The following is a 23727-nucleotide window of genomic DNA, read 5'->3' on the forward strand; positions in this document are numbered from 1 at the left end:
GAACTTCCACTTTGGGATAGGATCACACCTTGGCAAGGTTGAGGTCTAGACTGCTCTCCCAACTGGGAAGAGTAATTACATTTTCCATGGAAGCAGTGGGCTGATCTTTTTATTGGATCGATGGGATGTTGTGGAATGACATTAAGGGGGGTGCGTCTCTGCTGACTTTACATACGTCTCCAAAATGTCTCACGCATAGGTGCATCAAACCCCAGTTGCATCGATGGATTATCATCCAGTCTTACTAACAGTTTGTCAAATCCTGCACTTCACAGACAAGGTCTTTAATGAGATTCATTTTGTGGAATACATACAAATATATGTTTCATGACATAAAGTCTTTTTACAGCAATAACATAGGCTAAAGCTGGAGATATAATGTCTCTTACAAACAAAGTTTGACAAACTCTAGACTTTTAAGCCTCTTAGCACTTGCAGTCTGGCGCAGGTGATAAGTGATAACTTTACTTATTTCCTCCTAACTGGTGGTCACATGGTGACTGTGCTAAATAGCTCAAGAAGAAGGTAAAGGTAAAGCAAACATAATTACTTTACTTCTACTACTTCCTGTCAGAATGTCTGTCCCCCAGCCTAAATGCCAACATACACTGCACAAATGCCATGTGGGTAAACAGAATGATACTCCCAACATTCAGACGAGGTGCCACGTCTGTCTCGGAACGGGGATGGTCAAAAGAGGACTTATCCATTTTACGACTAAACCGTCCACATTACCACGCAAATATTTGATGAATACAGCTTATAGCATCCCTGATACTGTCACAAAAATGTGGAATAATGTATTTGATATTTGAAAGGGAAATCTGCAGTGGTAATATCAGTCTCTTGTCATAAATAGTTAAAAATGATCTTGTATCAAACAAAGAGCATTATCATATCAAGGGGCAAAACAAGATTAAGTTGCTTTTTTATTCCACTCATAAGCAATATTTCCTTGAACACCTTATGATGCAGCATTCTTGCTCTACTACCTGAGCCAGCCACCTGGAAACAGATGTTCGGGTTTATCAGAGTTCAGCGAAGGAGTTCAAAATGAAGACGAAGAGATGCACAACAGGTTTGTGTGTTAATTGACCAGTGGTGCATCCACAACATTAATTATGACATGCTCACAATTTCCTGATGAGCAGTTAGATGGATTAATTGAGTAATCACATTTATAAGCCTCTCGCAGCATCTGACCACCAGGCATTAATCCTGTGACCACCTGAGTGACCGAAGTCAGGATAGTCATAGCCTAGCCGGACATTTACCCACCACGGCTTTTGAGGTTCGACCAGGACTAACGGGAGACTCCAGGCATCACAAGGCATCCACTCTGACCCCCTTCTCCAACATCCGTCCTTGTAAATATTCTTCACCCCACTAGTCGGATTAGGGACGGATTAATGGATTAAGGGCCTATCTACTCATCCACCACCACCCCTCCTTTGCAAGAATAGAGAAACAAAAAAAAAATTGCAGCCTAGTGAGAATTCAGAAAGTTCTGATAACTATCAAGATTACCATCAACACACAAATGTCACTGGGATGATAAAAATTGTGGCTCGCTTTCTTTTGAACAAAAATATCCTAGCTTCTCACTGAGGAATATCTTAGATGTTTTTATGCAGATGACAATGGCAATGAAAAATGAAACAAAACATGCATTTGAAAGGTATTATTAAAAAAGCACACACACATGTAGGGATGTACTGAATGTATAGATACAATTACGCTTAAACATAACAATTTGTAACTGCTGGATTCTCTTGAGAACTATATTTAGGACTGACTTTGTTCACTTTATTATTTTAAGCGTGACTCTTTTTGCTACAAGGTCCTGAGCAACCCGCAGCCTGACTGAAATAAAAGGACCTTAATACCAGCGGAAGCACAAACTCACAAATATCTGATTAAGCTGAGAAGTCTGTGACTCAGGAGCAGGCCAGCATATCTCGTTACGCGCATGGTGTACATAATCTGGGACGGCATTAATAACATCATCGCATGGATCAAAATATTAGCAGCAATATCAACACTCGGGGCAGAAATAGCTCATTTCTATTAGCCTTGACATTTAATTGTAGAAATTTCTTGTCTCCTTTCGAATCAAACCCTTCAAATGATTATGTTTGCACAATTTTCTTGAAGGAACATTTCAGATTTACCCCCTCGATTTGCATCACTCACTCAAACTTGATGGTAAGTAAGTTATTGATTACAAACACAATTGTCTCCCTAGTATCGCAAATGGTACAAATGATTCTCATATCAAATACTGCAGAAGGTATGTGGCATTTTCAGGTTTTCAATTTCTAAAATACTCTTTAGCATCAACTCTGGTTGATGTGAAATCCAAGCACATAATGCAGAAAGGCTTTGCACAAATACCACAGCTCTCTGATTTATTATGAATAATCCAAGATTATTGTATTTGTTCAAGGGGCATCTTTATTTTGCATCAGTATTTTCACAATGCAAATGCAGTAGAAGTGTCCTGTATAACCTCAGGTTCAATGTGAACCCGGCAGTTAAATTAATCTTGATGTTCGATGAAGGAGAAAAAAAACACACACTACCATAATTAATAATAATTCAGAGAACATGAGGAAAAGATCTCTAGCTATGCCTGTCCAATTTCAATTTGCCTTGACTTTTTAATTAACAAGAATGCACAGACAAACACCATATTTTTCTTTCTCAGACAAATATTTCTGGTTTCACCCCTGCATCATTCCAATGCACTAATGTAATTTCCTCCCTAATCAATCGCTACCAGGAAATGGATCAATATTGATTCCTTAGACAAATAATGATGGAAGTTTTTTATCATGGTTAATTTGCATGGATGCACATGACCACAAGAGAGTGGGTTACACCCAGCTTACCTGTCTTACATGGAAATGTTCCCTTGCAGAAGCGGGGAAGATGGAATTACAAGTCCAAGAGTATAGAAAGCCATTTAATATGCCTAGAATCTAAAGTGCAGGACTTCAGGTTCTCTTTATTGGATTCATGCTGACATCACATTAATCCTTTTACCATAAAAGGTAGGTTGTAAAGGGTGGGGCCCTGATGTGTATGTTCCCGCCCCCTGTGTAGTTTATGATGACAAATAGCCACTCGTGTGATTGGGGTTGACCATCTAAAGAGGGGGTATCCCCCCTTCTCCACAGTAGGAAAGGAGCCTGATCAATTGTTCCTGCACCGTGCTTGGGTTAGTCACTGGGTAGGGTCACAAATGGGCTAGCTTGGAGAGCCTAGTCTACCACATCAGACCTCGATGACCCCCCTGTCTGGATTTCACCAACATAATTCATAAACAGGTACATCCTGGGTGGAGCTCACCAGTTTCACCATGGATTTGGGCTTTGTTTGTCCTTTTCATGAATTTCTATCCCACCTCACGTCAGGTCATACAGTAAGCTTTTCCCTGTCAGTACGACTTATCAGGACGAAGATGTTCATCACATGATTCTTACAGGGGGTATTTTCCACGATGACCGCTGTGCTTTTTCCTTCATATCTTCCTTGCCCACAAACAACCACACGCCGATCCCTCCTTAAACCCATATATGTATGATGAACCATAACAAGTTACCGGTGGAGAACAAAGAAGCCAGGGAAACAGTTGCTCCATGGTGAGCCTTGGTATGTCCCAGGATAATGAGAAGGAAGGAACAAACTTTCAACACATTCCATGAGTCCCCAAGTTCTGACAATGAGTCAGGCCCGCAACAAATATGTTAAATGCGCTAATTTTACCCTGAACTTGAGCAATACTTTCACCATTAAGAGCATGTATAATAGGCAAGGCCCTAGTCTCTCACTTACAGCTCATCTAAGCATAATTTACTCCCTCCTTCTCTTTCATTGAACTCTGAAAAAGAAATAAGACTTGCCTCTTGTGACCTTTAAACTCGATGACTGTAGGCTGATGAGGTAAGTTTCTATGGATGAGAACTTTTAGCAGAAGACCCACTGATTTGATCCTCTCTCACACAGAAGTTATGATCTGTATATCACTGCTGTGATAGCTGAAGATGAGCTTTACACTTGTACACTTACAATGTAGTTGACATCTATGTATATTTGACAGTCATCCAATCAACACCAAATCTCTATCCACTGTTTTTAATGACCAAAAACTATCTTATAAATTTTTCCTTTTTTAAGATTTTGAAGACCAACACCCAAGATGAGTCAGCAGATAATGTTCCAGGCTACTAGTAGCATGTTCTGTTTTGTCAAGAGATAACAAAATTCTTGCAGTGTTTTCTTAGGCACACCTTAAGACTTAATATCAGAGCAAGAAGCCTAATACCATAGAAATAATTCTGTTTTCTCACTCAACATTAGATATTATACTCTCTCAAAAAAGAAAAAAAAAAAACTTTATTGAAAAGCGAAGTCTGTCAACGACTAACTGACACATCTCCTTCACAAAATTCTCTTTCAAAATCATAAGGAAAATGCCAATTACTTCCAGCGTATCCCCTCAAGCATAAAATTTGCTTGAATAATTGAGTTTGTATAACTTCCTCCGATTGCACTTTAAAAGCAGATGTGTCCTGACCTTGTTGGACAATGAAAGTTTTGCATCACAATTTCATTGAGTGCTTGACTACATCGCTGGGTGAAACCTCTTGGAAATATTAAGCATTTTACTTTCAAAAGACATCTCTCACTATTATTTCTTTTGCTTTCATCAAGCAGCAACTGGTTAGCTCCACTGACCTTCACGCAATCCTTTCCATGCTGTTCATGAGAGAAAAGTCATACTTTTTCATGATTACAGGATTATGTTCGTGATCAAATGAATAAGCTCATGAGAAAAAGAGACATATGTGGTAAAGATTATAGATGGGATGACAATTCTAAACAAGTTAAGGTGGAGGCCCTCCTTCCCAAAATCTTTCTATAAAATCCATACAGTGTTGTCATCAGGTGCCTACAGAAAATACTGTAACATTCAGCCAGCTGCCTGTAGGGAAAACAAAAACCCATTTCTTGGACTTACTCTAAGGTTTCTCATCATTTCTTCACCTTCTCATTCTGTCAAAACAGAGCAGCTAATTTCTCATTTGATATCATGGGGCACATGTGACCATGATTTGAAGCACTTTATGTAGTCAGGCATACATCCACAGCAAGCATGCTGGGGCCATTAGAGAGAGTTCAGCAAGTTTCAGCTACACTCAGCAAACAGCTGCATCATGTTCCTAAACTATTCACACTTTGAGGGATTGTCACTTTGAGGGATTGTCACTTTTATCAACCCGGCTATCAATGCACAGGCCATTTACTGGTCTCTTGATACATTTAAATGATTCTTCTTATAAATGCATTGTAGGTCAGTACCAAGATGGCCACTTTCAGTCAACTTTTCTGCCCATGAAACCACTTTAGCTTCTCCCATAAATTCAGAGGTAAAAACAGTCTAGGGCAGGAAAAACTACAATAACATAATCCTGTGTTTATAAACTGGGGAGGTCAAATACCATCTTGAAAGCATTAGTTTTCACCTCATCTTGGGGACAGCTTCCTCTGCCCCTTCTTGACCTGACCTGGCCCGCTTTCTCTTGACCAGTGACCCCTAAAATACCAATGTCCCTCTCTCCTGCAGGTTCATGGTAGTTTGACCAGAACTCTAGGAGGGATATCCCACAAACATTATCACTCTAAACAGCATCTGACATTGACGAGTGGGCAGAACAAACAACTTCTCTCCAAACGGACCTGACTGAACCCGCTGTGTAATCATCATCAGTGATGAATGTCCTTATGAAGACAGACATTTTGGATAAATCAAACGGGGAGGGACGGCCTCCCTGGGCAAATCTTTCCTCTGTATCGACTTACCAGATGGAGCTTTGGAAGGTGAACATTAATGAAGCCATACCCATCTAACATTTCACTCATTGTTTTGTTTTCTTTGCATGTCATCAGCTGCAAGAGGTAACATGGCACCTGTAATACGAATACTGCATCATGAAAGAAACATCATACACATCTCGGGGGAATACCCATCAAATATTTGAGCATTTACTTGTGTATCGAATTGCAGAGGAAAAGCGAGATTTTTTTTTTCTTCACTTTGACAGGTAAGGGAGGAAATGCATGGTGGAAATCAAGCAGTCATGGATCAGAAACGACACCGGTTCAAACTTGGCTTGAAGCAAAGAATTAGTTTTCGACTAACAGATAATGGATATGCAAGACACTACTAAATATAATTTATTTCTACTGTTATATAAGGTTGGCAGACTTCTTGTCTAGTTGATTTTCCTTTTCAAACAAACATTGAGAACACTGCAGTACAGACAGTTTACAGATCCATGAATAGACAGCCAGAGCTGCTGCACAGCAAATTTACAGATCTATAGGCTCTTGTGTCCAGATTACTCATAGGTTGTTGTACCACACACTGTTTAAAGTACTAGGTACTGTGTGGTCACTAATCTTGGGCAGACAAATCATAACTTTTCCTCCCTTTCTCAACATTTGACTGAGTAAACGCTCCGAGTGAACGCTCTAGCTGCCACATCTAACCTAAAATCAATTGTCTTCAAACTTTTTTTGATATTACACAAATGTCACTGGTTCACAAAGATACTTTAAAAAGGCATTCCAGGTTTGATCCAGTCCTAGCGGGCACAAATCATTCCTGCTCCTCATCAACAGACCTACAGTTGTATAGCTACACAACGAGCCAAGAAAACCCAGATAGACTAGCCTAGCAGCTGACAGGCTATGGCCAAACATCATGGACTAATTCCAGCTACCCCTCTCTACATCCTTCAGTGCCTTGCTTGTCAAACAGAAGGACACTTTTGTTCCTTTGTCCAGTTCAATGCGGTTTGCTCGCTCTTTTTTTTTTCTTTCTTTTTCTTGCTTTACTGCTCCTTATAGGCCTACTGTCCTACAGAAGTCCAGATTTACCGTTTGAGAAGAAAAGCAGTTGACGATGAGAAGGGAGGGAATATGGTCGGTTGGTCGAGTTTTCAGCTGAGATTTGGACGGATGTGATGTGACGGCTCCAGAAAGAGATCAGGGGGAAGGATATCCTTTCTGGCCATTGGGTGATGTGCATGGCCGAAGCATCCGTGTCTCTTTCCCTCTACCCCCCAAGCAAAATGTTCTGGTCATCAATCAACGTTTGGGCGCTGCATGTTGATTTCCGTCCCTTGGAGGCAACATTAGGAGGACATGCAGATCAAGTTGACAATTTGCTGAATCTCACACTCGCACGCACACACAACACTTACATCTGTAGTCAAGGACACCTTTTGCATGCGAGCAGTGTTTAACACTGCTGACACAATAGTTGCAGAGGAAATAATTGACTTACTGCTTAGCAGGCGGGTGTTGCTGGTCAATAATTATTTTGCTCCGAGTGAAAACTTCCAGGCCCTAACCAGTTCCTCATTCAGACTGTGAAAGTCACTTTTGATAATGCTTTGCTTTGCTCTCATAATGCTCTTCATTTTATTGCTTGCAAAACATGAAACAGTACATAACCTTTCAAAATCTCATTCACCATGGCCACATCACATTAGAGCAGAGTAAAGTGGACTGGAAAATGTAATATCGTGCTTCTTAAACAACATCTAAGGCACTTAGACCTCATACGTTGACTGTGCTTTATTCAGATTACAGTCTGATCAATTCTGTGCTCTGTTCACACCAGAGCATCAGCATATGAAATAAGAAAAAAAAGCAGTGCATTGCTTTTATTTTGTCTGGTCTGGGTGGGGCAGCTGGTCTTCAGACTAAAGACAGTTCAGTCACAGATGAGGTTCAATACCATTACCAGCAGGAATGATATTAGTGTCATTCTCATTGTAAACGTTTCAAAATTTGGGTTGTGATCAAGGTCGCATCTTTTTGATTCACCGTTCTCACTGTAAAAAAAAAAAGAAACTTGGGTAGCCATTATTTGCGAAGAGCTGACCTGAGCATGTACATGAATAGATGCATGCTAATTGCACGATGCCATTTCACTATACCGTGGCATGCCACAGCTGCTAAAAGTAGCAAGGAGCAACACACACGGTGCATTGTGGGATATAAATTGTCCAATTTTTTGCGGTCTCCATTCTCACTGTAAAACTTCATGCCTATTTGCAAAAAATTGCACACAGTAATGTGAGTTAGATAGTAGGTAAGCAAATAATCAATGTTGGTGAAGGTGATGGGACAAACTATCACTTTCGAGGCGATCTGGATGTAGCTATCTTTCCGAAGCGCAGCTGAGGAAAGATAGCGTACACATTCAGATCGCCGAGGAAGTGATAGTTTGTCTCACTGCCTGAAACTAAAAGTTGATTATTTGCTTTATATTCCACATCTAGGGTCCTAGAAATTCCCATTTTATTCCACATCTGAAACAGTTTTAGTTGTCTTTAGGTATCCTTAATAGGGCTTAGGCTACGTGTGCACGTAGATGACAAAACAATGAATTTGCTGCGCGTACCGCGCGGCACCGAAGTGAAAGTGCGTTGCACTGTGTACTATCAAGTGACCTAGGTCACATGATAGTACACAGTGCAACGCACTTTTATTTCGCGCGTACTCATCTTGCGTTAGGACTGTGTGGACTGTGTGGACTGTGTGGAGATCAGCGAAACAAAAGGGACTATCAACATAGAGTGTAACGAACTTTTCTTCTCAGGTGATGTGATTGGCAAAACTAAGCTTCATCACGTGATCAGCTCTGTACCAATCCTATTGCAACATTCTTAGTATGTGGAATATAACACCCAATATAGCACCCATGTATCTTGCAAAATAACTATTTCTGTTCACACTGTAAAAATTTTAACATTTGGGTCACTATCAGGATTCCAACCAGGAATAATGCGTTATCTTTAATGCGACGTCCCAAGAATGGTACTATCATAACAAACATCATTATCATCATAATTTCTCCATGTGAAATGACAAGAGGCTGATCGTTTATATAGTAGGGATCATCATAATATTTTGTGGGGGACAGTGGGGATCATCTTCACTAAATTCTATCCAAAGAACTAGGGGTTTTTTACAGACAAAAACAAAAACAAAAACAAAAACAAAACAAAACAAAACAAAACACAAGAGAGACTGCTTCAGGTGCCTCTTGAGTGTACAGAAAAGGAAAAATGAATTAACAGAAAAATTAAAAACTGTTTGTGGATCTCATAGTACAGGTTGTTAACCTGTAAATCTCCAAGGTGAGCACCTTGGCAACCGGCTGTTGCTTTATTCCTCAGGCTGTGTACAACCAGGCATTTAGAATTCCCCTTTTGAGTTTGTAGTCAATACTCCCACACAGCATTTTGACTTGGGGAAACACTCTCTGATTCAGTTTCATTTCCATCCAGATCAACTTACAGAGCTGATATTTGAGGGGGCTACTTGTAGAGACCTGATCTTGATGGACTAGACAAATCAAGCTTGCAAGAATAACCACCTACAGTTTTGTACGTGAAAAATGTGCACAAGTGGATATCGTCACAGGTTCATTATTTTTATGTTTTTCGTTAGTGTTGAATCATGTGCAGGTATCTGCACATACAACAATGCATGGCATACCATGGAAGTTTTCGGTGTTAAAAGGGCTGATCATGACACAATGATGACACACTACTGGATGTTGTAAACTAAATTGCCTTGAATGAGCATGGTGGAAGCAGTGAAAAAAGGTCGTAAATACAGTCAATATGAGTCAGGTTTTATATTTCATACCACATCAGGAAGATATGCCTTTTAATGTAAAGCCATATTTCACTCAGAGTAGAAGTGAATGCAACAAATTGCTCTGTATATCCGGGAAGGACGCTTCTTTTGCTTTTTTCAGTTCTAATTCCAGGCCATGTAAGTGACTGGGATGTTCCTATAAACTTTGCTTCTGAAAGCAACAATCTTTGCTCAGTACAACCGAGATCTTGTCACTGCCTAAGTTGGGTGTTTGACAACTTTATGCAAAGACTATGGTTTGGGTGCAACCAAACCTGTCATACAATGACACTTGATACCGTGTATACGTGCTCAACTCAAAAGGAATCTGGTCTCTTCCCACCTCCCTGTTCCTCCCCAGTGATAATCACTTGGCCTTCGATAGGTTACCCAACCACTAGGAGGCCATGGTCTGTTTGTTATGGGTTTTGACTCTAAATCCTTGCTAAAACAACCCTGTGCATTTATGATGTAAATATTAATGTTCCTGGCCAACAAAGAGATATTTCTCAGGGCTTTATATCCCAGGGATTTGTGGAGGTTATAAGTGAAATCTTTGTTACCTGTTGAGTGCAATCAGGGTCATTATTTGACTATATCATGTACTGCTGAAACACACTCGAACAATTACCTCATCCAAATCCCTTAATGCCACTCTTTGCTTTTTAAAGCATGCTTCAAAGGTATTGGTCTTCATAAAACATGAAATATTACCCATGGTCTCAGCACTTTTTTATATCTCAATCGATGACAGCAGTGTGTCCACAGCAAGTGGAGTCTTCTTTTAATATTAAAGCACTATGCATACACATCAACGTGACTATCACTTCAAACCAACACATAGTGAATGCTCAAAACAGGTTCAGGTATTTGAGGTAAGGCTGCAGTGAATAATCACACCTGGGAAGTATGAAATGTGCTTCAGGGAAATGTCTAAAATATATAACTCAATGTGCAAGGAGACATGAACTAAATCTAAATTCCTGCAGAGCATGCCGAGGAGATAGACTGTTCACGATCACTCTTCAAGAGTCAATTGTAAATTCAGTGATTCAACTTCCCAATTTCTGCAGGCATAACTCAATGACTTTCTCATGTATGCATGGGGTCAAAGCAGACGACTACTCAAACCACTCCTTACATCAATGAAAGTTTTGCTCCTCCCTACGATGAATGTCGCCTTCAAACTGATGCGCACATCCTCGATCAACTCATTTCAGCTTTGTAGAGCAGCCACTAAAACCTTGGGCAAACCAAACACGATTGCCTTATTTTCAGGTTCATTTCTATTATCATCCCCAATATGAGTGTAACATTTAAAGATATCCATTTGCACTCACACTTTTCAATGTTTTATATAAATCCATGCTCTCTTTAAATATGAGGAAATTGCCCGAACACATCAATATTGGCATGAATGGAATGAATAGTGGGGAGCAATCATGTTACTTAACATACAGTTGTAATATCTTTCTCCTGTCTGGATTTATTTTTCTTTGCACACACTAGATATAGTACGCTATCACTTAAAACCTGTCCAACACATCTTGGTTGTCACAGAGCTCAAATTTTAAAGGAATTTGTATGATACACTGTACATATCTTTACTTCCTTTTCTATTCTCTATCATATAATGTCCTTACATTATGACACAGCTTGTAAGTCAATTCTTTTTTGGTTAAATTATATCCCTTCGCAGTTGAAGGCTAGTCAATCATCAAACCGTGCAGAATGGGGTGCGTAACAGGGCTGCTGGGGTACAACCTAGTTTTATCTGCCATTCTACAATCATTGCTGTTCTGCTCATAAATGCTATTGCCATCATCAGCCAAAATTTGATGACAATTGGTGGAGCTCACAAAACAATTTCCATTTATGACACAACACGACCTTTAAGTGCTTAAACCATGCATAATTCATTAATTGATTGTAATCTACTAGCAGAGAGTACTTTGCTGATAGCTATACACACTCAGCAGCTTTAACTTTAGTGTGACCACTTTCCAGGAAATGCACATTGACCTCCAAACTCGAAATAGAAATCAGATAATTGACTGTAAATGTTCTTCAATCAGCAAAAGTGTTGAAACTTGCACCGGCTCACCGGAGGGTCTCTTGCAGATCATTTTTGTTTTTTCCAGCAGGTGCAAGTCACTAACAGCATTCAAAGACTTAAACAGGGCAAACCCAGCAGCAGTCGCTGTTTGGCACAGTGCAATATGAGCCAAACACACAGCATGCACCAAGCATCTTGATACAACATGTGGGTATGCATTCAATTACCAGATCAAGCTCCTGCCGGTCTACAGTTTGTGTAACTCCAAGAAACTTTCCCAGGAATATGCAATGAATCGCACATGTTTTCTTCCTTAGAAAGAAGCCATCCCCCCCCCCCCCCTGCAATACATGCACACACACACACACACACACCTTACTTTCGCATTATGAGCAAAAAGGTTGAAAAAGTACAAAAAACTAAACAAGAGCTTCAGGCCCAGGGAACAAGAACTCAAATGACAGGTGCCTTGTAAAAGACTTTAATAAGAGTCAACCTCTACCATTCCATCTACATGGCTCACATCTACTTGTAAACAGTATTTTGACTTTGTGCCACGCAGGGATACACTATGCTGGGCCATTAAAAACTTGACAACTATGAGCCAATGAAGTGCTCACACTCATTCACCACTTGTAAGTTTTATCACTGAACGTAACGTGACAAGGATCGCCAAATGTCACGCATCATATTGCATTACCGGAAGCGAGCAGCTCACAAGCAGGGTTTATTCCAACCATCACTCATTCAGAAAGAGGTGCACGGGCGATACGTATCTAAATTTAGAAGCAATTACTCAACAGAAGACTGCCACGTGCACAGGGCAGCACAGGTTGTATACCCTTGTCATACGCTGCCGTAACAAAGCTAACAACACATGCTCTGAACACGACAGTATGCACCTTGTTTTAAACTTCTTCGCCCATTGAAAGACATGAGAGGGGCATAATGGTACATACATGCAAGCAGGCCAACTGCTTATATATTACATGAGGTAATCTTTGTCCAGTGGGTCATGACAGGAAGGACAGTATTAAAAAAAGATATAAATAAGGCTCACAGTTTTGAGTCATAAGGTATTGATAGACAGTTTAACTGGTACTCCTACAAGATAGAAGCCCCCTCTCTCCCAGCACAGTCAAATTTCCAAGAAATCATAATGAGGGATATTCTTTCCTAATTAAAAAAGCTTTTGCTGAATAGACGCCTCTAACTGACCTGCCTCATAACTTAATTCAAGAAAACATTCTTTGAATATTCTTTCACTCTTTCTTCGAAAGTCTAATCAATGTCAGCTAGTTGTGTCTTTCTAGCTGAGATAAGCTGGCTTGCTAATCTTAACATTACATTTAATTAACAAAGCAAGTATTCTTAAGGGCAGGATGTTTGCTGAATGGGTCACATACTGGGTATTAACACACACCTCTCTCCTATTCTTTACAAGCAGGGAACTTGAATTCTAAATCCCAGTTGAGACAATGATAAGGCATCAGAACTGTTCAAGCAGTCACAAAATGCAAAAGAGATTCATACACATTATTTTTATTACAGATGTTTGGTAAAACCTATCATCCTACCATTTGCTATCTGCCTTGCCATTCCTGGTACAATGTACTTCTTTCCACCAATAAACTTCAGTCAAGTTCATCATAACAGACCAATGCCATGTTGGTCCTTGTTAACTCCTCAGTCTTGCAATGGAGGAGATACAGACCTGAGAAGAGGCTCTGACATACGGCATGAAAGTTGTCCATCAGCGAACCATCTCTCATGTCACAGAGCATTAGGTCCGCCCCTTCTTCAACTCCTATCGCTATGGCAACACAATCATCCCTTATTGGTACTCCCCACTACTTCATTCTGCCACAGGTCATTGACTCCTGGGCCACAGAGGTTATACCAGTGTACACAAAGGACCACTGTGAAAGGGGGGAAATATGGTCCTGTGGGAAATGTAGCCCTATTACTGTTAAGGAGAGGCACAAAGGTAGCTGTGGTAGACATGCTCAATGTGGTAGCCATTAACAGTGTGAATGAGAGCGTGAGAGAAAGATGTGAAAAAGTGAAAAAGTCAAGTAAAAGATATGTTAAAATATAGTTGGTAGAAGTAGAATGAAAAATGAAGAGCCTGATGGTAGAGTAGGATTAAAATGACAAGAAATTGAGAAAGAGAGGAGAGTCTATAGGAATTGCAACATTAACCAACACAGCACTAAAAAACAACCTCCATTGACAACTTGCATCTGTGATCAAAAGATGTTAAAATCATCAACTAACATGGACCAAGGAGGTACGCTCGTACCTCCTTGCATGAACTTACTGGATGAAAATGCTGGTAAAAGCAGACAGGTGCTTATATACAGCACCCATGACCACCTTGACACAAACTTCACAGAGCAGGCTATATTGAAAGACATGGCCATAACAAACTTGACACAATAACAAGTCAGTGGTTAGAGTGCACATTTTGTAAACACCTGCTGATATGAATGAACCATAGCTCCTACACCTATATCATCTCTCACTACCCCCCCCCCCCCCCCCTCTCTATGTGCTGTTAAGGGACATGTAAACACACTGTGACTATTGCTTCAAAGACAGCTTATCAGACACAATGGCAATGCAAAGAATGTTTGCACACTCAAACAATACTGATAGGCTCTAAAACAGACAAGTCAGCCTTCAAGCAGACTTACAGCATTCATCAGAATTTCCTTGTGAGTGTCAAACATTTTCTGCACTGTTTCAATGGAGAAAAAAGCAGAGGTAACAAGGAAATACGGGTCACTGATTTATATTAGGTTGGAAAAAAATCTATGGCGACTGAATAAAAGCAATATGTTTACACTGCGGTTGGATGATAAAGATATGGCATTGTATAATTTAAAAATGGGCCTAGGAAGAGAGAAATATTGAGAAACACTGATTTCAGATCATGTTTACCTAGCCAACTTGAAACTGGCAGTCCAAATAAACTAAAGTTGGTTTAGTGTCAAAAGCTATCTGAGACAGCAGCATCAAAATCGCATGGAGCTGATATAACTGTTATGAATCCAGCAGCTTCAAATAATCTATGAACACGTCTTTTCTATTGCATTGCTTGGTGCACTCTCCAGTAAATTTTGTCTCACATTGCCATGAGAGAAAGCTTGTGAAACCAACTGATAAGAGGCAATAACTCTAATATGCATCACAAATTCATCTGATATTATCCATTTCATAATGTGAACCTTAACCATTTGAAGATGGGTCCCAAGAATACTCAGGCAGGTGTCTATGGGAAATGCGTATTATAGCAAAATCAGTCCATCCTCAGAGGGATAATGTGAACTTCTTGAACAACAAAGAAAAAAAAATCAATCCTGTAGCCACAGAACAATAGCTTCTGATTAGTTGATTGGTTAATGAAATTCTGTTCACAAAATGCTACATGACTGCTGACAACGATGACCATGTAGAAAGCACCATCATCTCTCTCACACTGGTAGGTCCTATCAGTCACAGACCACATCACCCAAGATTTTCTGAACTGAGTGAAAGCAGGTCATCCCTTCTGAGGTTTGGAGAATCCCTAATTTCATATTTCTGGTGCTTTTTTTACACACAGAAACTTACAAATTATTCATGTCCTACACACATACTTCAAATAAAAGAAAAAAATGACAAAGCAAATTCAAAGCTGAGCTGGAAAGACAATGAAACTCACCTCCATGCTGGAAATCCAATGAGAAATCATGATTTAAATTCTGTAAAAGAAACAGATAAAAAAACAAGACCAATCAATCAATACTCCTGTCTCTTTATACATACTGAGACAGAAGTATAAGCTCCACATGAAAATCTAATAAATTGAAACAAGTTGTTAATAAATTAACTTCTTTATATATTCTTATGTTCTTAATTGAATTTGAATTTCAATTACAGTATGACTTTTATTACATGGCCGCTAAGGCCTCAAACAAACAATTGAACATCAACATGGTAATTAGCACTATCTATGCTGCCAGGGGGACTTGAACCAGGTCCCTCGTGACTGAAAGTTTGTGGTTTGTTTTACGTAATATTGTAAGTGTATGTTCCTAAAAACTTGTTTTTTACATAAAAAAGGACATAGAACCAGGTACTCTGTGGCATGTATTATACGGTACAGAAGAAGCAGTTCACAACTCACTATCATACTCCTGATATCCAAGTAAGATAGGTTTACAGCTACACATATCTTTATTTTGTTTCACACTATTTGGATGATTTATAGCCATTTTAACCGTGAGAAAGAAAACATTAAAGACACAAATGTAAGTGTCATCTCTTTGCCTCAAAATACAAATGATGTTGTACAATTATCGGTCCATTCAATCCCCATCAAGGACAGAGAGGTCCAGTGTCCTCCAATGTGATACCAGTAGATAAATTCCCTTTCTTCATCACAGGCCAATTTGATTGTCCATGGAGCTGGAGCATACATGCAATGATTAGATTATCAAAGATCCACCAGTTGTGACGTCATATTCTCGCTTGATATCGCATGGCATTCAGCTGTCACACCTAACAGTCAATATCAACAGAACGATTGTCTGTTCAACAGTATTTAGCCTTGGCGTTTAATTCAAGCATGACCTGTTGTAAGTTTTCACAGAGTTCATTGCTGTTGTGTGGTCCCCCAAAGGCAATCAGTTTGTGAGTTTCTTCATCTTTCTCTTCCCAATATATACTCTGCTGTATCACATTTTCTGTCTATATCGTATATCTTGAGACAATACAGAATGAGCAAAATCTACAATACTTCCCTGCACCCCTCACTCATTTACACCTCTCTCTTTTAGGATTAGGGCCTACCTCTTTAAACCCTAAGGCTGAAGATAATAGAAGGCGTAACTTGGTTGTGTGAATGCTACACTGTTACAACAGGGCAGAATCGTGCGAGTGCTGACAAGTGCTTGATGTTTATAAATTCACAATGGTTCAAATAAAACTCATGTTCAGTAAATTTAGGCCATGCCTCAAAATAAAAGAATATTGCGACATACCACAATTAGACATGACCTCCGGACCCCATTCTTTACGATGCTAAATCTACAGTTTTCAACCCCCCACGTGTATCACCTCATTCCTGTTGTTTATAGAAGTTCAATTCAATTCAATTCAATTAACGTGATTTGTACATTATCAAAATTCAACCATTCTCCATCAAGAGTAAATTACTACTAATACAATGCATATGGTAGATAGTTACATGCCTTGAATAGTAAAAAGGGGTCATTTTCTGTCCGCACATAGCCACACGACGCCAGTAAAAGCACAATAGATAGAACGCCGACAACGGGGACTGACGTGAAGCTACCCCAGCAGGCCCAGCCGGGCAGGCCCGCCAGACAAGCCCACTTCCGATGAGCACAAGCCGTGCGTGTACACGATCCCATCATTTCCCAAGGATATCGACGGCGAACACAGAAGTGGATCGTCAGATCAGCTCCAATCACAGGAATGATAAATCCCAAAATATCAGTTTCCCGGTTTCAGTCATCATAAACAAACAATAAAATTTGTAATAAATTAAAATCCGGTTGTCAGGGATCCAGCACCACGAACCCAGTCCAAATCGAGATTATAAACGTGCCACATTTATCTACGAAGCACTGAGCTGAGCGAATCATCAACTGGACACAGATGAAAAATGGTCATCTGCATACACTTCGCAACGGTACATTTTGAAGACAAATTAATTAAGGAAAAAACGGGGGAAAACACTGGAATATTGTTGCTAATGACTCCACTACAAAGCGTAGTTGATTACGGCTGTAAACACGCCAGAGAAATGCGTTGTTCACTGTGGGATCCATCAAAGCCAGCGTCGCTGCTTACGGATCGGGAAGCGTCTCGCTTCGAAAGCGAGCTTGACGCGCTGTGCTTACCGCAACTCACAGCATCATAGTTGGCCCGTGTTGTGTTCAAGACACGCCTACTTTTTACAGTTGCACCAATCAAAGTCGACGAAAGCACACAGCAATTCATGTTCTTTAACTCTTAGGAGTAAAATTGACCAATGAACATCGAGAAAAAGTTGAAGCTCTCGTGTGATGGGCGTACTGTATTTCCAGTTCAATAAGCTACTAGTATCTCAATCGTTGTCGTTGTTTTCATTTTACATTATTCGTGTTCCCTGTCCTGTACATTTGGTGTCTTCTTTAGCTGATATGTTCCCCTGAAAAGCATATCTTCTGTTCTGAATGTGATTATCATCATTGTCAACATCATATTGCCATTGTTATTATTATCATTATTATTGTTACTACATGTACTAGTAATACTACAATTACTACTATAATCGCTATTATAATAATAATAATAATCATTATTATTATAATAATTATTATTATTTTTATTATCATTATTATTATTATCATTATTATTATTGTTATTATCATCATTATTATTATCATTATTATTATTATTATTATTATTATCATTATTATTATTATTACTATCATTATTATTATTATTATTATTATTATTGTTATTATTATTATTATTATTATCATTATTATACTTTGATTACCATCACCAATGCCAGCACCATCTTGATATCATAGAATGGTTTTATCTACTCAAAATAGTTCCCTTCCCTCTTTGGCTCGTCATTGGGATGTGATGCTATCACCGACAGAAACGGTGGTGATGAATTAAAAGTGAGTGTCCTGGTTAGGGACTGCATAAACAAACAATAAAATACAGGACAGAATTTCAATTAGATGTGTGTTTCTCAGACTATCATAGAAAATCCTTTTCAATAAGGATGTCAGGTGTGCGATTTGTACGGCCTGCATTGAAAAATGTGTGCAGAAAAAAAAAACAACGACAACAAAGGTTTCATGCAAATGCCTATTTCAATAGTTTTCTAATCTACCTGATCGATTCTAATGTCTTTTGGTTCAAGTTAATAGAATTATTGCATCGAGTTGTTTTTATTTAAAGCAACTGATTGACTTTGGGTTGTTATTGTTTTGTAGGGGGAGGGTAGGCCAGGTATATTACGGAGGTACACCTCCCTGGTGTACACCTCCCTGGTATAGGTTAGCAGGCTGCTATGAAGAAAGCTTCACCCTTAAAGGGGTGGTATAGCATTGGTGGAGACGAGCATTGAGCTTTGTACCTTTTTGCGAGATACCAAGAAACCACATGGAAAACAGTGCAGAGGATACCATTCTAAGAGCAATTCAAGGTTTATTTGATGAAAATCGGTTTTGGAATGGGTGAGACATTCAAAAACAAAATAAAACAAAGCGATCATAATAACAGGTGGGTCCCACATTTTATTAGGATCGCTTCGTTTTGGATATCTCAGCCATTTCAAAACCAATTTTCATCAAATAAACATTGAGTTCCTTTTGAAATTACATGCTCTTTCTCATTTCATATAAGGTTTCTCATTATCTCACAAAAAAAAAAATGTTAAAAACCTGAAGTTAGGTCTCAACCAGAACTATACGATCCCTTTAAAAGTATTCTTAAACTAAGTAACTTGTTCCTGTTCTACATTATTATGGTGGCACAGAACGAAAGATGATGACGTCATATTAGAACGCTATAAACAACGATCCATCCCCAACAACTGTTCTGGTTCGTAGCAAAAAAATAGACACCACGCAGCATGAATAGCTCGTGTGATTGCAGTGAGATGGATGGGTGCATTTGTTGTTTGTTTGGGGTTTTTTTAGACCTGTATTATTTTGCTTGTTTGCTTTTTTTTTTACTTCTCGACCGTGACTAAGATCCCCAACGGTAAATTCAAACTGCACAACACGGCGGGGTTTTTTTCTCTTTCTCTCTATCTCTCTCCCTCACTCTAGTTTGGGTACGTGAGTGAAGAATTTGTCAACGTGTGAAGCGATTGAAGAATATTTTATAAGTGAATCCATGGATAAGAAGTTCTTTTTTTTTCTTTTTTCTTTTTTCTTTTCTCTCACTTTTGGGTTTTTTGTTTTTTTTTAATTTTGTTTGTTTTTGTGTTTTGTTTTGTTTTTTCCCTTTTAGGTATAATATAGTTTTCCTGGTGTATACTAGTACCTAGCCCACATGAAAAGCGTAAAGAAAAAAAAAATCAGTTCTCGGTTGTATCTCTGAGGAAAAAAGATGATGGGCAAACATTTTGTCAAAGCATATTTTTGACGATACTTATTTAGTGAGTTGTAAAATCATTTTATATGCGACATTGGCATCATACATTTGATATCCGCTAGAGAAAGCCGGAAAGCTGGTACTGTTGTGTGAAGGTTGGCCGAGTACTCATCAGCTGGGGGCGCTATACAACAATGAGTATCATGTCGTCTTGTCGTCTTGTTTCCTATACAATTTCACTTCGTATTTTGTTCTGTTTATTCTGTCCCATACAGAATAAGAGCTAACACAATAAAAAGAGAAAGATCTCATGGCGTTGGTACTTTGAAACGACAATAATCAGTGCACGTTGGGAGTAAGTACTATATGCTCCATGTATATACTGTATATGGCCATGCCAATAAGACCCGGGTTCGATTCCCGGCGGAGACCAATTTTTCAACTCTTGCGCTCTTCCGAAAAGGAGGAACAGTAAGAGGAATACTGATGTCAAAGCTACACACCAATTTCTCCTTCCTTTCTCATATGTCATATATATATATATACATATATATATATATATATATATATATATATATATATATATATACATATATATATACTCCTAGATGGGTCATTTGGAAGACATTTCCATTTGTTTTATATGCAAATTTATTCATACATGTTCAATGGCAGTTTACGCAATGGAGACACGAAAATTGTCTCCTTAATTACCAGTTGTCTCCCTAATGAAGACACTTCCCCCCAATATGTCTCCCTAAGGTGCCAACTAGGGATATATATATACACACACACACACACATATATATATATATATATATATATATATATATATATATATATATATATATATATAATTACATGTACATGTATATATATTATATGCATACAATAATCATATATACCATACGCCATAAATGGAATGCCTAATATGATGATATATATGGTCTTGTTCATCCAAGAAGTTATTGACCAATATTGCCAGGTATACCCATTAACACCTCTGTTCGAGAGGGGCTTGGTGGTTATCATATCATGTATATCCCAGTGATGAGTCCACCAAGCAGGATTCGAACCCACGATCTGTGTTTACAACTCTAGAGTCTGATCGACCATACCATTGATAACACTCAGAGGTATAGCGGATAAGATTTGTGGGTGCCATAGATTGCAACAAGTGCATTGAGTACTCCTTATCTTATTCTCCTGTTATGACGTTTTATTCGTTGCTTTCAAAAGACTGGTTCTTGTAATGCTGAGTTATGATAAGACTTTGCAAGTGATGGACAGTGCGGCATTCCCACAAATCTAGGAAAGGTCAAGCGTTGTGATATACACCACAGGTTGCAGAGGGGTGGAGGTATAGGGGTGTTCGCAAGATGCACCTGAAGATCCATAAGTGAGGATGGGTCGCACAACTGACTGTATGAGGTGCGATATGCCTTTGACTTCCTTGTAACCACAGTTTGTCTCATGCTCCCCTTGTCTTCGAGATATCGTACTGCCCCACAAAGTTTATGAATGGCACACTTGGTTCCGGTAAAGAGTATGGCCTAATTATTGTCTGAGGACAACTTTTACAAAAATCGAGAAAGAAACTGAATACAAACAAAATCTGGAAGTCGTAGAGTCAATAGCGATACATCGTCAATTCGTCATCATCAATGGTTGTACCAAGACGGTGACACAGTGTATACTGGAATGTAGGCCTAACCCCTCTACGACCTCTCCGGGGTTTTGAACACGTTTACTTCACACGTTATCGGCGTTTACCTGCAATTACCCAGGCCCAAGATCACGCAAGATCAGTAGCGCATTCACTCTGTGTTTGTCTGGAAGTGTGGCTCCGACCTTCGCTAACCCATTCTCACCTCTGACTTATTTAGGCTCAACGTGCTTCTATTTGTTTAACGAGGCTCCAGTCACACATGAAGATGTGGCACGTTTTGGTTGGGCGCCATACCGACGATGCAGGGTGACCACGGAGGAAAATGCACGAGTGGTAGTGGTCGCACTTTGGTAATCTTCACTGCTGCCGAATGGAATACGTGTATGTGATAAAAAGGAGATCAGAAATGCTACCCACAGATCAACCCAATCGTTTTATATGGGACCACTTAATAGGATGCTGCCTGTATTGACATAACTGGGTAGTATTTGCTGGGGGTTGTGACAGCATTGGGAATTATACGCCTCTGTTAGTAGGCTGTTGACGGGATGGGAAAGATGGGATGGGAGGTTATTCGTATATACCCGACGGCTGTTCTCACTGCGTTGGTCGGTAGGCCAGGTGATTATCACACTGTTGTTAATTTCACCTACAAAATTACTCAACTAACGCTGATCCTTTATTTGGAAAATTTGTTGGGTTAATTCCCTGTCTCAAAAGTACATATACCTTTTTGCTTTGTTTGTTTTACTCAGTTTTCATGACCTTCAAGGGATGGTATAGTTTTAATCCCTTTAATCTCCCTTGATCTTGTAGTTTCATTGGCTTTTATTGGATAGCTTGAAACTCCAAAATGGTCCCCTTTTATCTTAATGTCCTGGGGCAGGTTATTGGGGAAATTTTTTTAAAGTGAGAAACTGCTGCTTTTGCGCCATAATTTCTACGCTAAAATTTGATTCAACTTAAGTTCAAATCAAATTCATTTCTAGTTTTTGACAAAAAAAAACATAGATATTTCACTCTCTTTTGTGACAGATAATCATGTAAACACGATAATGTAAGGAACAGAGAATTTAACAAGTGTGAAACCTTTATTGGTAATGATACATTTCAACTACATATACTGAAGTAATCGAAGTGAAGTAAACAATATGTAATGTGCAAAAATTAGAGGGACTCACTAAAAAATACCATACTGCTTAGATACAAATCTGGGCCCCTCTCGGGATGAAGAACAACAGAAAAATAGATTGATACAAGGGGGAAAAACAGGAGATAAGTATACTATGTTCATCAGATTTTGATTTCAGCAAAGTTTCACAATCAATGGAGATTTTTTTTTTTCAACTCGTAAGAGATTGATTTTGACAACCCCGAATAGTGCAGCCGTGTTACTACGAAGCATTTCAGCCAGACTTTCAGTGGTGATTTGGTCGAGCACGTGCATAGGGTCGACCTCGCTATTCTAAACCATTTCTGGTTTATCGGTCGAACGGTCGCATCAGCGAATTGGACGTCAATGCCAAGTTCTGCGTCACTGCTCTTGGAAGACTTCAGATTTCTTAAAGCTGCAGTGTTGAAGTTATTTTTTATTTCATTTCATTTATTTATTGACCACAAAACGGAAAATCTTAATGAATCAAATGGCATGCACTCATATCTTACGTTTAAAAAAAATGTATTTACAAGTTTTGTTGGAGATGGAAAAAAGTAAATATGAATGAATGAATACATATCTACACATACAAAGATCACACGTTCCAAAATGGAACACAAAAGGCAATAAAACAACATACATGTCATTAATTCATTATATAAACAACACAGGGATCTTTACACCCTATAACAAAAAAAAAAATGCAACCACGGCATAAAATATTGCACCTGTAACTATAATGTAACTATGTAAATATAATACAATGGTAACCACATTGTCATCATACTTATACAGTCACGTAGAGCAATAGCTGGCCTATCAATGAATATTGTAGCATTGCACCGTCTTTCAATGATATATTGTTTAAGTTGTATTTTATTCTATGGTGTGCTGTTCTGATATATACTTGTATCAATCTGGAAGGATTAATTTCACGTACGCAACGTTTACGCTGTTCCAGCCGCACTGAAAATATAACTCCAGAGTTTCACCATTTTTCATGACTCA

The 23727-nt window shown here is 39.0% G+C and overlaps 1 protein-coding gene across 1 annotated transcript in view; it reads right to left on the reverse strand.

The window, feature by feature from the left end:
• The window catches only part of LOC139737301 (A disintegrin and metalloproteinase with thrombospondin motifs 18-like), a 192222-nt gene extending 176691 nt beyond the window's left edge, over positions 1-15531 (reverse strand). The window contains exon 1 of the mRNA XM_071647977.1: positions 15486-15531. The gene's annotated coding sequence lies outside the window, so the exon portion shown is untranslated. The remainder of the gene's footprint in view (positions 1-15485) is intronic.
• Between the last annotated feature and the right edge of the window lie 8196 nt (positions 15532-23727).

This window comes from Diadema antillarum, unplaced genomic scaffold, assembly GCF_040938485.1.
Source record: "Diadema antillarum isolate AM-2024a unplaced genomic scaffold, OU_Dant_1.0 scf00000028, whole genome shotgun sequence".
Taxonomy (NCBI): Eukaryota; Metazoa; Echinodermata; class Echinoidea; order Diadematoida; family Diadematidae; genus Diadema; species Diadema antillarum.